The 18,629-nt window shown below is 42.2% G+C and overlaps 1 protein-coding gene across 1 annotated transcript in view; it reads right to left on the bottom strand.

Moving 5' to 3' along the window:
* PLEKHG4B (pleckstrin homology and RhoGEF domain containing G4B) overlaps nt 1-18,629 on the bottom strand; it is a 230,616-nt gene that overhangs the window by 67,906 nt on the left and 144,081 nt on the right. The gene's annotated exons all lie outside the window — the stretch shown is intronic.

Here is an 18,629-nt window from a genome sequence, read left to right as displayed (position 1 = left end):
TCTTCCCTTCTAACCTAACATTTAGAGTCACCATTGCTCTGGGCATTCTCACAGTCAATGAGAAGCAAAATGTGGACAATACTGCCCATGATGTGTAATAAAACATTTTTCAATGCACACAAACTACAAATTTCCCACGCCGGTATTTAAAATAGTACCAGATAAATACTAGCTGGTGGGTGACAGGAAAATGAGGGAGGGGCATCAGTGAGATCCAGGGTAACATTCTGGTAAGAAGTCCAGGTCCCACTCTGTCTACAGTTGCGGGTAAGGGGGAGGGTGCTGACCCTGGACTCTGCTTAGGGAATTTATTTTTCATACTAACCCCTGGTTTGCAGGTGTCTGAAATCTGAAGCCCCTCGCTCTGACAGCTTAAAGGGAGTTATTTCTCTTCCCCCACTTCCCCATTCCAGAGTCTTCAGGCAGTTGGGGCAAAAGTATGTCCATTTCTTCCTCTAACCAGTGATCTGGATGCTGCTGGGGTGTGAGTGGGATGTCTCTGCTACTGTACCCACTTCCCATCCTCCTGGCTGCGATGAAGGGAGTGGAGAGATGTCTTTACTATTAAACCCTTCCTCCAGCTTCCTGACTGTTGCAATGGGGGAGGTTTTTCACTATTGAGATTGTCCTCCCCTATAAAGAACTTCAGTACCTGCCTCTGATGCTACTAGAAGTTTCCCCAAAAAGCAACAGAGTGAAAATGCAGTATTTCCAACCCCAGGAATTCAAAATCTTAACACAGGCCCACAAAAATTACAATATTTTAAATATATTGGGGGGGGGTATTTTTGAGCACTTAGGGGTAATATTTTCTACTTTTTGTCTGCAACTATCAGGGCTAGAAACTTACCTTCAGAAAAAAAGCCAAGATATTCTCATATTCACATGACTGTAGGAGCTGGGGCTTTAAGTAAAATATCAACTATCACAAAACTCATGATAAAACTGTGGAAGTTGGTAACACTAAAATTGACGTGATTCTTTTCAGCATCACTGCCCAAAAGACTGTCACATGGGCAAAGCTAGGAATAGCAGCAGAGGTACTGGAGTTTTCTCGGCAGACTCAGAAAGACAGCACAGCACTGGGTCACTTTTGGAAGGTTTTGTTTTACAGCCATCAAGAATTAAATTTTAAAAAAATACAACAATAAAAGCTTAAGTTTTGCAGAAATTGATAGTGTCTTAAGACCTGTAGGGACAATTTTCTGCTCCTTGCTAGGGGAAAGCTTTTCAAGCTTTGTGCTAACATCAACTATATTTTTTTGCACTTGAAATCAAACTTGTTCTGATTCTGAGCAACTTGCAGGAAGTTTTAGAATAATATAATCACGCATTGAAAAAAAAATAGAAGGAAAACCAGGGAGTAAGGAAGCAGAAAGGATTTGGGGCTTTGGCATTGAAAGGGGGAGCATACCCTCTCTTTCCCACCTCCTTGGGGAATAGGGTCTTCTCTCCTTCTTCTTTGAACTTGTGTCTGTAGGTCCCACCCAATGATTTTCTGACCATGTCCCATGGAATGCTGAGCGTTCCACATGGTGGCTCTCTTTCCCACCTGGTTGGGTACACTCCCCAGTTTCCTTAAGAGGTTCTCCCTACTGAGCCTCATAAATCAACATGTTTTCTTGGAACTAAACACTGAGTTTGCAAAGGGAGTAAAGCACTGATCAGTTCATTCATCGGCTATGTAGAGCACTGCACAATGTCTGCACGCTATTAGGCTAAGCAGAGAAATGCATGAAAAAGTGGCCTTTCCTTTCTGGGGATGTGTGAGGAGCATAAAAAGAATAAACCTGTGATTTCACAGATAATTGGTGAAGATGGAGAAGTATCAGAGTAACCAAAACAAGGAGGGTCTCCAAGAAATATGTCCATGACACCTTTATATTGAGGAAAGGGTGGGGTGGGGGCAGAGTAGGGAGAAGAACCTGAAGTTCACTTTACACAAAAATTCATTGTTTGTAGTTAAGTTCCAAATATTAGGAGAGCAAGGTACTTGCTTGAAACACCCTGTTTGCTTGCCAGGAATGGAATATTTTGGTCTCTAGTTTCCATTCACTCTGCACAATCTCTCTTTGCCTATATATCTCTAAAGACAAGTGACTCTTGCCATTTGGAATCACCATTTATTTTCATATATGCCCAAACTGCCTCAAACATTCTTTTAGATTTAAGACTTATTCAACTAATGCCACAGTAACAGCAAATACATTAAAAAAACTCCAGCAATAAGGGTACAAGAGTGAAGGATATGCACATTCCCTTCCCCTTACTAAAAAAGCTAATAGTACAGGAACAAAATATCGAGACTGAATGTTAGGTCAGGCAAAAATGCACCTGCTGCAGAATCCTCCTACATCTGGGACTAATACAGCATAAAACTGACAGGGTCAAAACATGCAGGCAGAATGCAAAGAAAGATTTAAGGACTGTAACAGCTGTAAATAAAGTAATTGATACAAACTGTACTGTCTGACAGATAAGGAAAGTTCTGCATGTTTCAAGAAAAGTTATTTTAAAATAAAATAAAAATAATCCCACCCGACACAATCTTGCTTCTTTCTATTCAGTGTCTGTTAAACTCCTTATTAGTGGTCACTAATGCTAGCATATACAGGACACTGTTTAGCTCATAAGAGATATATTTTAGTGACATTATGGGGAGGGTGAATTCTTCTGAGAGGATCTATATATGGAGGGGAGCTCACCATTCTCACTAGCAGGGTGGTGACAGCTGATTCCTTGGTACCATCACCCCATGTCACAGATCCTAGGCAGATTGCAGGTTACGGGTGCATAGCCCCACCATCTCGGCGTAAATCTACTAAGAAGTTAATGCAGTGTCTGGTTCTGCAGGGTGGGGGGTAACCCCTGCCCTCCTCAATGGTACCATGTGAGGAAGACTCCACAAAAGGAACCTCACAGTTTCCCTCCCACCATTGCCTCATCCTATTGTGCTTTCATGGTGTTATGTGTTTTTGCCCCCCATTCCCCATCCCCCAAGAAAGGAACAATTTCTCCCTTCCCCGCGCCAGTAGTTCTTTCACACAATTGTCAGAATATACATTCAGTTGGGGGGAGAGAGGGGGAGAAGATAATTCACTCGAATAAAAATAAGAAGCAGCCCTCACCATTTTTTTCCTCCCTCTATTTATTTCCCATCTTTTATTCTAATCTAATTAGTCACTCTTCATGGCAAACACAATTACAGCTTATTTCTTTTAGCATTCTGTAATAGTAAACTCAGTGTTTAAAATTCACAGTAACAGATGAAAATTACAAACAGCTTTAACTGTTTGGAGGGAAGGCTTTGAGACCACAGGTCTGGCTCTTAATGATCAGTAATGTTACATAGCTTATGATGAAAAGATTTCATTTTAAAGCAAAAAAAAGCATACTTGTGTAACTAGAAAGATGAAAAGAAAAACAGTCACAGAGACTACTGTTATTTACATGTCACAACAACAAAACAAAAGGTTTGTCAAGACCTTACTGTAACATTCCTATTCTATACAACTACTCATTTTGACAATTACTTCATTATTTTTGGAAAAAACGAAGCTGAAATTTGCAGTTTTATCCCTAACACCATACAGTTTTTAACCATTCAACATTCACTTGCAGAAAAAAAAGTCTTTTCCCAGCTCCTTAGCTAATGACATTTTAAACAAATTGCTGAATTCCGCAGAGGCCATGGAAGGTGATGAGAAGTTCAGAAGGAAGCCAGCCATCCAGAACTGGGTTTAAAAACAGTTAAGAAAAAGGATTTTCAACCACTTCCAGACTGACAATGAGATGTGCTGGTCCAGTGGGCATAAGAGGAAAGAAAAAGCCGAGGCTGGGAACGTTGGAAAGCAGCTTTCAATTGTTCGTGCAGCCAGCTTCACAAGCTCTCTGAAAAACAGTCTATCTTGATACCAAAGAAACTCTATTCCCTAAAAATCCATCTAAAGAATGACCTTAATAGATTGCCTGCTACTAAACATGGTAATGGCTGTTTCTCTAGGCATAACTCATACTTAAACTCCCCCAAAAAGATATTGTAGTGTTACTGAGGAAATGTAGTACTACTTCATATGCAGAATTCTCTCGTAGAAACAGAGCGTCAAGCAGCAGAAAAGGAATAACTCTTTCTCCAAGAAACAAAGAAGCAGCCCCACACAAAATTATACTGCAGCCATAACAATCACCACAAAAATACGTCTGGCACAAGAAGACCAACTGGAAAGCGACTAGGTGAAATCCTGGCCACTTGAAATCATTCAGGGTCATTTGTACAACGTGTATCAGTCCACTCTAGCGAGGTGCAAATTCTAGTAAACACTACCATGTTGTGCACTAACTGGCCTGCGTGGTCCCTCCTGGTGCACACTAAAAGTTCCCTAGTGAAAGTTAATGTAGTCTCACATTATTAACGTGCACAAGGAAATGTTTAGTGCACTCCAGCAGAGTCCGCATGGGCCAGTTAGTGCACAACACGCAAGTGTGCACTAGAAGTTACACTCTTCTAAGGCAGACTAATGCACCATGCAGACAAGCCCTTACTTCAGGGAACCAGAATGTCACTCATTCACTCTAACAGCAAATCATTATGTAAAAAAACATTTTTAAATGATATATTACATATCAGACATATTAAAATGATGCAAATGTTTCAAATACAATGCAAACATCTCTTGGACTTCTTTGCTAGTTTAATATGTTAGAAGAAACCACAGGACCTTCATACAGGGAAAAGCATCAGATTATGTGTGGTCAATAGAAAATTAAATGAGGTCACTTTAAAGAATTATTATCCATACCATGACCAGATGATATCTGGAATACTGTAGCAGGTTCAATCTGGTTTTCCCACACTGGATCTTAAAAACGGGTATTGGCAAGTGGAAGTGGATCCAAAGGACAGGGAAAAGACTGCTTTCATAGCAGATAAGGCCCAGGGTAATTTAAAGTGATGTTTTTTGCTTGTGCAATGCACCAGCCACACTGAAAAGTGTACTGCACAGCGTGCCACTCTTAGTCTATTTGTTATATCTATATGATAGCTGGGTGCATGCTAAAACCTTTGAACAATAATTGATACATTTACAAATGGTCTGTGATAAGCTTAATGCTGCCAAACTGAAACTGAACCCAAGGAAACATGAATTGTTTCAAAAAAGAGGTAATTTATCTTGGGCACACAAACAGCAAAGGGGGAATTTCTGCTGACAAAGAAAACAGAGGCTATGCAGAACTGACCAACTCCCCAGACACTCACACTTGGAGATGCCAACAAAAAAACGTTGCGAACCATTCCTATAAGCTACAAAACATACAGCAGATTAAATCTGAGACCGTAATACTTTGGCACAGGTTTTTCCCATCTCCTGTACCACTGGTTCTCAAAGCCGGTCTGCCACTTGTTCAGGGAAAGCCAGAACGTCCCTTGGCCTGCGCTGCTTCCCGCAGCCCCCATTGGCCTGGAGCGGTGAACTGCGGCCAGTGGGAGCCGCGATCGGCCGAACCTGCGGACGCGGCAGGAAAACAAACCAGTCCAGCCCCCAGGGGCTTTCCCTGAACAAGCGGCGGACCGGCTTTGAGAACCACTGTCCTATATCATATTTCATCTTAAAACTACAAACTGTCACCCGGTGACCACAAAGTTTTCACTACCATATTCTGAGACACCTTTCTAGGTGCCAAATGATTTTCCAGTCACACACTATTTTTATATCAGGATCCTCTCTCTGGGAAGCTTTAGTTGCTCTGAACTCTGTTTCTACCATCCCAGACGCATTGTTCCAGTGGATGAACCAGGAACATTTTGGCAAATTATGGGAAGAGAGGAGACAGCCATCTCCTCCTCAGCATACTCCCCTGAGCAACCAATTCCTTGCAATCCTGGTTGGGGCAGCATTTGCAATTAACTGCCCAGGAAAGCCATCTGGACAAGGCATCAGCATTACCATGCTCATGTCCAGGCCTGTGTGAGACTGAAATCCTTGCACTGCAGTTTTTCCAACCATCTGGCAAATTGCCCTCAGGATTCCTGAATCTAAAGAATTATTGCAGGAAAACATGGTCTGTCCTGACCACAAACTTCCTCCCATAAAAATACTGGTGAAAGTGTTCTATGGATGTAGCCATTGCCAGGAGTCCCTTTTGGGTGGTGCAATAACTTCTCTCCGGAAAAGACTTTTGCAGTAATAAGCCACCACCTTAAGTTCTTTGGGCTCCTATGTCAATACTGACCCCAAACCATAAGAGCTAGCATCTGTGACCAATATGAAAAGGGGTTTTGAAACACAGATAGGCCAAGACAGACGCAGTCACCAGAACTTTTTTTCAACTCTGAAAATGCTACTTCACACTCTGCTAACCACTGAAACGGTTTCCCTTTCTCACCCAACCTATGCAATGGTCTTACTATATTGGCAAACCCACAAATAAGGCTTCAGCAATAGGAGCAGAGTCCTACATCTGTGAAGGATTGGGCAAAGGAGACTCACCCCGACCATTAGGCCATGTCCCAATACACTTCCCTCCTCTCTCCACTTCTCTCTCGCTCGCTGAGCTGTCCTTGGTGTCTGTTTTTTCTTCTCTCATTTCCACCCCCATTTTATTTTTGCTTTTATTTGTTATTCTAATTTAGATGTTTTTATTTTTTGTCACCACAGAATTTGTCCCTAAAGCCTGAATTTGGTTGATAAATGAAGAATAGCTTGCTTTCCTGGCACAATAAAAATAATTAAATTATAATAATAATCCTTATGATCGCTTTAACTAGTTTTTAAATATTAAATTCAGATGCATCTAAAAACCTGTGCATAGTTATAAAGACCAGGCATGCTTCTGAGTAACAGGATGATTTAGTTGCTACATTAATAAGCACTCTATAAATCAATGAAGCAAACAATTAAATAAAATACAGGTGGTGGCATTTTTGTCAACAGAGTAATAAAATATTTTGCTCAGAGAAAAAATAATGAATAGTTTGTAGATGCAAAGCACCTGTCCAGACCTGAAAGAGAGAAAGATCCCCTGGGCCTGCCTGCTATCTGCCTCAGTAACCACAAATCTAATGACTTAATCAGTAAGCTCATCTACCAAGGTACTGGACAACCACAAAGGCGGTCTATTGCTCCAGGAAAGAGATTTCTATTATACAATGGAAGTGTTCATAGCCTAAGAGTCTTTGATAACATTAAATCAGACATAAAATGCCTCAACCTACAATATAAGTAATGTCTGAAATCATACACACAAGGGCGAGTTGTAGTGGCATTACAATTATATGGCAGTTCCTCAACGAGTGTACTGGTACCAATTAAAGTTTAGTACTATCTAGCTCTCACATTGTGCTTTTAATCAGTAGATCTCAAAATGCTTTACAAAAGAGGTTAGTATCATTATCCCCATCTTACAGATGAGGAAATTTGAGGCACAGAAAGTTCATGTAACTTCAGCTGGGAATAGAACCTAGGTCCCCTAAGTTCAAGTCCCTTGCTCTATCCACTAGGCCACATAATTACTTCAGTACAACTTTGACAAATGCAGGTTTTGTTACAAACTCAGAATTTGTGTCAGGTGTGCTAAAGGGGTCACTGAGGCTGATGAACCTTTTGACCAAACTTGGGCAGAGTTTGGAGTGAACCTCAACAGATCTATGGTTTTGGGTGGAAGCCATTAAAAATCCAGTGGTTTTGCCTGGTTTCATTTGGACACCAAGAGAAACTTGTCAGGGCATCAGCTAGTTTTTGCTTTGGTTTGAACCTAAAACTTAAAAGTGAAGCAGAACAGCCGGAGAGCCACATGAAGCAAAACCAAAAACTAAGTTGGCACGAGTTTTGGCAGTTAAAAGTGCACAGTTCTAGTAGAAATGTCTTATTTCCCAGAGACCACACTGAAAACCTAGCTCTTATTTTGCTTGATCACTTGTTCTCCCACAAGACACTTATAATTTGCTTTTACAATCCACTGTTTAAGCATTTGATCCTGTTTGGTGCCTTTCTGCATAGACTGTACCTCCCTTTGACAATTACCTGAGTGTTACACTTTGGAAATACTTGCATATATTTTGTCTTGCCAATAGAAATGATTAAGTTTGAATTGATTTAGGTTTGGCAATTTTCAGCTACTAATAAGTAAGTTAAACGCTGATTACTATACAGCTGCATCTATTTAAATTTTAAACCAACAGTAAAGCAAATGTCTGTGGACTAAAACACTTTACTTTTCACCCCAATTCCTTCATACTGTGTTCTGGTTAATTCAGCAACAATCTGACATCTCCTGCCACACAGAGATCAGTTACTGGAGTTGCACGTATGGGCACATTTGTCTTGTGTACGAACAAACCAGTAGTGCTGTAAACCATCATTTGAAAAGTAATGTTTTTCTGTATTCTCTCTCCCTCCCTGTCCTCCCCCCTATGCAACAATGTGTTTAAAAATTCCACAGAGGCACTGAATTCGAGAACCCATGAAGATACAGAAGGGCTAATTGATAGGTTCATAGATCACTCTGTCCCACAGTGGCACAGGCAGAAGCAGGGCGGAGGAGCCAGGCAACTCCACCAGATTGTCTTTGTGGAATTTCCTAGTGATTAATGCCTCAGGTAAGAGGGTTCTGAGGAGTGCAGAGCAGGTAGGGAGCACAGCCTAGTGTTCATGGAAAGAGACGCTCTAGCCCTAGAGGCAGAGGCCTATACACAAAAGGCACTCCACAGCAGCTGCAGAGAGGATCCAGAGGGAGTTAGTATTGTTACCATCAGGTTTTGGTTTGGGTTAGCTCAAAGTGATGTTGTGTGGAGTGGCTGGTCTTCCTCTCCACATCTTCCTATATCCAGCAGGAGCACTTTCACAGGATGGTGGTTTCCCTGGAGCTGTACCTTCACCCTTCCAAAGCCCCTTGTGGCATTCCCTCTCTTTGTGGCACCAGAGGAAAAGCTCTAGACTACCAAACTTTGAGATGGAAAACACCTATTGGGTTATTTAACTCACTGTCCAGGGAGGGGCTAATCCAGGTCTGTTATCTACAGTATCTTCTACAGTGCTTTGTCCAGACTGGTTTTAAATGACTCTAGATTCTCCTGTCTCTAATTTGTTTTGTTGATTTCACGATATTCAGAAAAGTTCATTTTTCTTGCATCTATTTAGGCTATGGAGATTATGTTGTTTTTAAACTGCCAGTGGAAGCAATGGTAGGTTCAGCTTCCCAGCCAGGTAACTGGAAGTTATCAGCAAAAAAGGAAACAAGGGTGAGAAGGGTGAGAATTTGTGGGTTGAAACCTCTGTTATTAAGGCAATGAATAACTGCATGCAGTACATAGCATATGCTATGGCAAGAAAACTGTCCATTGTGTGACTACAACGAAATAGTCATTAAACCCCTTATTCTGAGTACTGCTGAGATTCTATATTTTGGACAAATGCTGGATTATAAATCCTTCAGTGCCTTGTAAATTACAGCCTGAGGATTGTAAATCTTCACATCATTTCCTGAATAGTTGCATTCCTGAGAAACTTCCAGTTCACAAGTATAAATATGGGCAAAAATTTCCCTCCCTCTCACACCGCCCTCATCCCCACAACCTGATCCTCCTCCCACTGAAGTCAGTTGAAATACTAACTTCAATGAAATCAGGATTGGGACCTGAAAACTTTAATGAGGCTGTTGTGACTTGCATAGTTCTAGCAAAAAGCAGAGACTCCGAATTCTGAATTAGTGTTTTTGCATTCAAAAGAGGTTGTAAGTTAACATGACTGATTATCCTTAATTGTTTTAATAATCACCTCAGCTATTGTCTATCAGGCAAAGTCCCTCTTCATTATATCAATTCCATTTAACCATGAGATACGGAATCCAAACACTTCGATGGTTTGTCACTGGCAGTGCTCATGTTATCATTTACTCACTCCAAATATAAATACCTCACTGATGTGGCTATCTTGATTTAAGGCTTGAACCTGCAAAACCCATAGTCACAAAAGTAATCCCATTGTCCTCATGGAAATCAGAGCTACTTGCATAAGCAATAGCTGACAGCATGGACAGCACAAGCATAAAAATGAAAGGGTTCCATGCACCTGGATAACAATACATGTTTAGTTTCCAGTCTCTCTAGAATATAATTATCAGTTACAAAGAGGTATAATTAAAAATGGAAAATCTGAGCTATGAAACCACCCAACTGTCTGCAGACTCCAACAATATATTTCTTATACTTGTTTATGTCTCTTAAATTTGGTGAGCCATGGTTTGATTACTGAGTTCCCAATAAACCATGCATTTGATTTTAAACAATATTTTCAATAGTGACACTAATTAAAGCTCAGGCCTGGGCAGTGCTGAGCATGGAAACTGAGTCCACTCAGCATCTGCCAGATGTGAAGCACCTTGCAAAACTGGTCCAAATGTTTATTAAAAAAAGGACTTAAGAAAAATACTGAAGCCAAAAACCTTAATATGGGACCATTATCAAGGAATATCAATTGTAATGAGTTGTGGCATGTGTGAAGACTCAAAGATTTGTTTCATATTTGCATTTGGGGAGCAGGGGAGAGAGGGAGGATCATCCTAGTAATTTGGTTTGTTTCAGATCCCAGATATCAATATTGTCTGATCAGATAAAGTGTACTTGGCGATGTTTGAAGCCTTTAAGTAGGAACATTTGGGTGAAATATAGGGAAAGAAAGAAAAGAAGCAGACCATAGGATAGGAATCTTCACTCTTCTCTACCCTAAGGCCCAAGGAAGAAAGCTGCAGATTGGTACAGTGGGAAAGTGACGTCATCATTTCCTTGCTCTGGTGATTTCCTGTCCCTTCCCCCTGCATGGTCCACAGAAGGTGGAGAGCCTGGCTAGCAGACCAGGCAAAAAGCAAGATATGAGATCTGCATCTCTTTAGCTCTGTCTGATCATGAGTAAGCTACACAGAGATAGAGGAGAGAGTTGATTGTGTCTCCTAGTAAGGATCTAGTGCTATCCAGTAAGGGACAGATGGGAGAAACATCTTGCAGCCCAATGTTTTTGGACTGTCAGTTGTGAACAGTGAGTTTTCCAAACAGCAAACAGATATTCACTCTTTTCAACAAATGTATTATTTTTATGCTCCCATCCCTCCTATCAATCTAAACAATCTTTGTGTCTCCACATTCCTCTACAGTGGAGTAAAAGCAACACAAAATTTAATCATCACACTTTAAAAATTCATATTTGAATTCTATTGGGCTAATTACCCCCTTTCTGAACTGGTGGTATCAAGATGTGCAGAGTTATCACAGAAGTGCTCAGAGGCATTCTGACTGCATGAGATCAAAGCAACTGGGAATGCTTTGAGAAGAGAGCTTGAAAGGGGAATCATGAACTCTTCCCAGTACCTGCTGCCATATGTTAGCACGCACACAGAGGATGGTGGGGCTCTTACTCCATCTCCATCCTGATTGGCCTCCAACATAGGACTCTGCTGAGCTACTAAGCATACTAGCTGGCTCATCAACTTCGTGCTAAAGGAAAGACTAGGGGCCAGAGCCTCAGCTAGTATAAAGAGACACAGCTCCACTGGCTTCAATGGAGCTATGACAATTTACACCAACCAAGGATCTGGCCCTCAGTTTATATTTTGTACCTGATGCCTGTTTCCCTGTTAATGTGTACTAAAAATGCCTTATTGCTCCTTCCGCAAACCTACTCATGTAGGAGAAGCTGGAAATTTGCCCTTTGACTTTAAAAGAACATAAGGTGCAAAGAAATTCAGCCCTGGTGCTCCAGTAAGACCTATGCATCGGTACCAAGATCCAAGTGCAGCAAACAACAGGAAAGCAATAGAGAGCAAAGGTTTTGGATTTGTTGGTACTGTAATCATAATCGTATTATTTTTATGCAAAGACGAGAGTGGTCAGAAAGGCTCAAAAACGTGTCAAGTCTACAGAAGAAGGAAGGCTTAAAATCAAGTAAATTCAAACTTCAATGCTTTGGGCTTGAGAATAAAGAGAGAGAGCAGACATTTAAACCAGCATTGTTATGCTGACAAGTGATCTGTTTTTGGAATACTGGAATGGGAAAACAAGTAGAAACCACTAAGAAGCTCCTGAAATACAGAAATACTAGGTGAAAGAAATAAAGCCAGACATCACTCAAAAAAAAAAAAATGCAAAGCAAAGTCAAACACATCATGAGAGATATAACAGGCTCACCGAGACTACTGATAGTCTAGATTGAGCATGATTAGAGATAAAGTTGGGCTTCTGGCTATAATGAGGTCATGACAAAAATACCTTTTCCATAACTACTGTTTCAGTGTCAGCACAGGGTAAATCAGCAGGACAAAGTAGGACACCGAAAAAAAGCCATTAAGTGATAGAACTGGCAGAAGGGAATATGTGATACTGTGTGGTGTGATGGGGAAGGGAGGTTCAGATTCCAGCCAATGAGGGGCAACACACATGATACGGGATTTCATTTAGAAGTGTGAGAAAAAAGTGTGTCAAAGACACAGAAAGCAAAAGTAAAAAGCAACCAAGAAAGCAACAAATATTAGAGCAAATATAAACTTTCCTTCCATTGGTGGCTTACACCTCTGATCTCTCAGGTATGCTGTGGAGGTAGGAGATATATATTACCCACTTTGATGAATGGAGATGCAATTATAAGGCTCAAACTCTGCACATGTGTGCACACACACAAATTTTGCTATAAAGCAGGACTGTGGGGGAGGTAAATCCTTAAATCTACCATGTTTGGCAGAAATTCCCTACAGAACATGCCCTTTAAGAAGACTAGAATGATTTCCACCAGCTGAGGATCTGTCCCAAAGTTTTACTCTTCTTGTTTTTTGGTATCTAGTTTAAATGGAACCAGATTTCTTTGTGAGTAGAAGGAAGGAGCAGGGAAGAAGAGAGGGAGGCTGCATGTACAGACAATTTTCTCAAGTTGGCTCACTGTCAGTCTAGCTCCCCTGATGGAAGCATGGCTCCCAGGACCCCTCTTCCAAAAGCCCCCTGCTCTCAGAGCTGTAGGAAGGGAACTCTGCTTCTGCAGGCCTGAGGAAACCGTTTGGGGGGTGAGGGTATATGGGAAGAGAGAACAGTGGGCTTAGAGGGAGAAGGATGGGAAGGGGTCCCTCTTCCATTGCCTTTTCAGAGATCTGCAGGAAGGCAGGACCATGGTCAAGCCTTAGGAGGATTGTTAGGCCTCATATACACACCCCTCCAGCAAATCATGGTCTCATTGGAAGTTCAGTTCCCCTGAGCCTTAGGCTCATTGAGGGCTATACTCAACCACATCTCCCACAAGCCTTTGGTACTTCTTTGGGCCCACCACCACTCCTTACCATAGGCGGTTCATTAGGGGCTATGAACCTTAGGCTTACAGTGTGTGGAGTCAAGAGGCCTTCAAAGAGCCTAATAAAGCTAGCTGATAAGGAGTTGGGAAGGACAGTGCACAAAGACCTGATGGAGCCTATTAAGTTGAAGGAGACAGGAGGAGGAGCAGTGAAGTGGTTCATCCTTCCTCAGGAATGCTTACATGTAGCCTGTGGCAGGGGTACTCAGTAAGGAATTCATCAGTCCCCTTTGGGGAACAACAGGAGAGGGAGGGAAGTTTTTCTGCTCTGTTTCTGCTGACTCCCACCCCCGCACTCTCCTCCACAGGAGAGTGGGTGGAGACTGTAGTTAGCATGATACTGTGGCCAAATGACCAAGGTGGCAATCTCCTCACTCCTCCCAACCTCTACTGGATCAGGCCTTTCCTTCTGCAGACCTCCTAGGGTTTGCAGAAACAGGGCTCCTTTCCTGTGGATATTAGGAAAAAACAAAACCTAAGGAAATGTCTCAGGTTTGACACTAAGGTTGCAGGGTACGGAATTAACAAGTCAAACAAAAATAAACAGAACACCACGTCAGACCCCCATAAAACTCAGAGTTCAGTTTCCATGGTAGCCAAACTACGTTAATTCTGCCCATATAGTGCTGTCCTGAGAAACCCAGACTACCTTATCTACCCATTACAGTTTCAGCTTGTCATTGACCACAAAAACTAGAACGTCTTAGATATATTTGTATATGGTCTGCAGGAAAAATTACTCTACAATTTCATGATTAAACAAGCAGCCACTCCCCACTCTTCATTAAGGGCCAAACCATGATAGAATCCGAGAGGGTACTCAGCATCTTTTAAGATCTGGCCCTATGATTTCACATGACAACGGATTAAAAAGTAAAGGGGATTGATAGGGCACATTGCCCCTCCTCTGCTGAAAACAGATTAACAGCTCTTCTTCCTCCACAGCTGGTGCGATGAGAGCACCTCCCCTACTATTTGTACCTACCTTAACCAGGGCCAGATTAACTCTCCTTTGAGCCCGGCGATTAGATTTTGTGGGGCCCCTGTATACAAGTCTTTTTCCTGAGAGGGAATTTGGTGCAGGAGGGGGCTGGGGCAGGGGATTGGGGTACAGGAAGGCGTGCGGGGTCTGGGAGGGAGTTTGGGGGCAGGAGGGGATTCTGATCAGGGGCAGGAGGTTGGGGTGAAGGAGGGGCTGTGAGGTGTACGCTCCGACGGGGAGGCGCTTACCACAGGCGGCTCCTGGCCAGCGGCGCAGCAGGGCTCAGGCTGCTTGCCTGGCTGCCATAGCCCCACGCCGCTCCCAGAAGCAGCTGGCTACTAGCACATCTCTGCGCACCCCTTGGGAGCTATGGGGATGATGCTGGGGATGGGGGCAGTGCATGGAGCTGCCTTTCCCCACCCCCTCACCAGGGGCCACAGAGACGTGCTAGCAGCCAGCCACTTCTGGGAGCAGTGTGGGGCCACAGCATGCAGGCAGCCTGCCTGAGCGTCCCTTTTAGAGGCCCAGAGATCTCTGCCTGTGATTTAGTTTTGTGGGACCCCACCTTGAGCCCGGGACCTAGGCTACAGCCCCTAAAGCCCCTGCCTTAATCCAGCCCTGACCTTAACCACTGCATGCCCTAGACAATTATCTAAATTTCATTAGAGGCAGAGCTAGTGTGGCTCCATATACAAACCTTCCTGATTGTAAAATTTTAGCACTTGCATGAAAAAAAGCAAAACGTTAGTGTGGTGAGAAAGCAGAACACTTCATATTGGAGACATGTGGGTATGCAACCAGTTATAAAACCTCACTTACAGACAGCCCCCCAACCTGAAGCAAATATTCACCAGCAAATACACACCACACCACAGAAACACTAACCCAGGAACCATTCCCTGAAACAAACTCCGTTGCCTTCTCTGTCCCCCTATCTACTCTAGCGACACCATCAGAGGCTCATTCACCTGCACATTTACTAGTGTGATATATGCCATCATGTGCCAGCAATGCCCCTCTGCCATGTACATTGGCCAAACCAGACAGTCTCTATGTAAAAGGATAAATGGACACAAATCAGACATCAGGAATGGTAACATACAAAAGCCAGTAGGAGAACACTTCAATATCCCTGGACACTCAATAACAGATTTAAAAGTAGCCATTCTTCAACAAAAAAACTTCAAAAACAGACTTCAAAGAGAAACTGCAGAGCTACAATTAATTTGCAAACTTAACACCATCAATATGGGCCTGAATAGGGACTGGGAGAGATTGGCTCACTATAAAAGCAATTTTCCCTCTCTTGGTATTGACACCTCCTCAACAATTATTGGGAGTGGACCACATCCACCCTGACTAAATTGGCCTTCATCATTGGTTCTTCACTTGTAAGGTAACTCCCTTCTCTTCATGTGCCAATATACGTTTATGCCTGTATCTATAACCTGCACCTGAAGAAGTGGGTTTTTTATGCACGAAATCTTATGCCCAAATAAATCTGTTAGTCTTTAAGATGCCACCAGACTCCTCGTTGTTTTTGTGGATACAGACTAACATGGCTACCCCTCTGATAGTTATAAAACCCACATTTTTTGTCATTACTTCTGATATTTCATCTGCAAAGGAGGGAAAATGGTAGCCTGGCATCTCTACAAGTGCTGAGTTAAAAAGTAGTTTGGCTATCTTAATTGGGAATTTCCATAATTTCAAATATTTGGGTTTCTTATAAGTGCAACCTTAACTTTGAATTTCCTGGGTCTCTGAGTGAGTGAGTGAGAAACAGAAACATAGAGGTAGTACATGTTCAGAACTCTGATACCTGACTGCAATCTTCACTTCACATTAAAGTTTTTTGTTTGGGAATACTTCTGTTGTAAGACTCTTAAGAAATTTGTTAAATGAAAGCTGTTACCTGTAGCAAAGCCACATGACAAAATACAAACATAAAAAAGACATATTGCTAGGTGCTAAAAAATATATTTAAAAGAATGATCGAAGAATAATTTCCCCACCTAATGGACAAATACATATACAACTCAGTGCCTTCAAAAAACCCTACATCAAAACAAAATGTGCTACAATAAAAACACAACAAAGAAAACCAAGTACATAAACTATCCATTACGTAAGTCATATCTACTTTGGAGCACTTCCAATAACTCGCTAAGGAACGATTAAGCAGGATGGTGATTCAATTCCTTCCTCAGTTGAGCACAGGAGAAGACTACAGATGCAGCTGTAATACAGCATGACTTAAGGCAAGACATATTAAGGATGGAAAGAACAGTCTGTCAGTGATCTAATTCTCACCTCCGTCCTCAAAAGTACACACTGACTTTGACCTAGTGTCCAGACTCACCCCTCTTTTGGGGGGTTGGCTTATAATTAAGGCTACAATTTAATCATGAGTATTTTTAGTAAAAGTCATGGACAGGTCACAGGCAAAAAACAAAAAAAAATCATGGCCCGTGACCTATCCATGATTGATACTAAAAATACTCATGATTGAATCTTGGTGGGGAGTTGGGGGTCCCGCTGCAGGGGAAGAACCCCATGGAATCCGTGACTTCTACAACCTCCATGACAGACACAGAGCCCTACTTATAACAAACAACCTAAATCTCCGTGTAAGCCCACGTTTCCTGTCCGAGTATGGCTGTTCCAGTAGTTTCCTTTCCAGGATCTCTTCTGTCTTAGCTTCTTATCACCTCTGCCCTGAGAGACACTCCAGCCTCTCTGTGTACCCTGGGAGGAGTTAATGAGCCACACTTACTAACTTCAGGAGTTCTATGCAGGTTTCTAACATCTGCTAATAGTAGTGGGTCAAGAGAGAAGCCTGCTATCTTGTTACACAGCCCACCCCTCAGACAGAACCCCAATCCTTTTTTAGGTATAAAAATACTGGGAAAGTATATCCAGCTCGTTTTTCTTTCCTGCCTGCTCACCAACAAGCATCGCTGCTAATTTGAATGCTATCTCTGGATCTCATGAGCTGAGCATGGCACTTAGCAGCAAGCAGGAAAAGTTGTGGCAGTGGAGGTCTGCAGAAAGACAACAGTAGTTCACTCTGGAAAAAGCTAATGATGGTAAAAAAACCAACAACTTTTTTTAAAATTTAAAGCTAAAGGAATGGAAAGCCAGAGGCAGCCTGCTGATAATGCCGAAAACCTGAACCAAGCAGCATTATTATTTGAACAGGTTGGGGAGAATGATTCAAGAGCATCATGCACCAAAGAGTCGAAAGGAAGCTCACCGAACATGCCAAGCTAGGGGGAGAAAAATGAAACCAGACAGGCAATAGATTAGTTGGACGGCAAATTTCACAGACGTTATAGAAATGTAGGGCTGGAAGGGACCTCAAAAGATCATCTAGTCTATCCTCAAGTTCTGAGGGAGGATTAAGTATTTGATACTCTTTTACCAAGTGTAAACACATCAGAAATCTAAATGAAACTACTCAGGTGGAAAAGACAACCCAGAGAAGAGACAACAATTAGCATTTTCTGAAAATCTCCAACAGTATATAACAATTTGGGGAAAATGAAAGTCATATTTCACCTATGTTTATATTACTAGTACTGAAGAATGGAAAGGAAAAAGGGGAGTTGATTCCCATTTTAGAGAAATAGATTCCTAAAATTCTGTCTTTGAATATTTCTATTGCATGTCTCAAAAAAAAGCTAATCCAGACACAGTACCATTATATTTCAGGTTGGGACCACCATAATAAAGAGAAGTTCCTTGCTGCTAGGCACCAAAAGAGACAGTATGTGAATGATAAATAATTCCACCTCTGAGGATGGCGAGACTGAATACAGAATAGGGGCAGATGAGAGCTGCATCTATGCACATGATGTGGAACCAAACTGTGGATGTGGTAAGTTCATGCAAAGGAGCCCTCTGCTCTGTCCATCAATTGATGCTCTTCTCTCCTGCATCATTGACCCACAGTGTTCACTAGGGTTGCAGTCAGCTCTGAGGAACTGCTGCAGGGAGAGAAGGTGGTCAGAAGAGAGTCCCTGTAGTTACAAAACTTAAATGGGGAGATGTCTTATTTGGAGTGTGGAGGAGCTGACAGGGTGCTTTTATCTGCCATTTGCATGCAATGGTAGTTCTTCTGGGTCTTGACTTCTCTACTTCCTGTCAGCTATATCATATCGGAGATGCCAGCCAGGAGTGCTGAGACAGAGGAGTGTAAGTCCTCCAAGGTTCCCTCCAATTGTCTGTCAATCAATCAATTGCTGGAAAAATCCTCCCCCCAACACTGAGGATGTCACCCATCAGGACTTAAACCTCTGCGGCCATGAACCCCAAGTGGACTG

This window comes from Eretmochelys imbricata, chromosome 2, assembly GCF_965152235.1.
Source record: "Eretmochelys imbricata isolate rEreImb1 chromosome 2, rEreImb1.hap1, whole genome shotgun sequence".
NCBI lineage: Eukaryota > Metazoa > Chordata > Testudines > Cheloniidae > Eretmochelys > Eretmochelys imbricata.
This window is presented reverse-complemented; position numbering and strand designations above follow the sequence as displayed.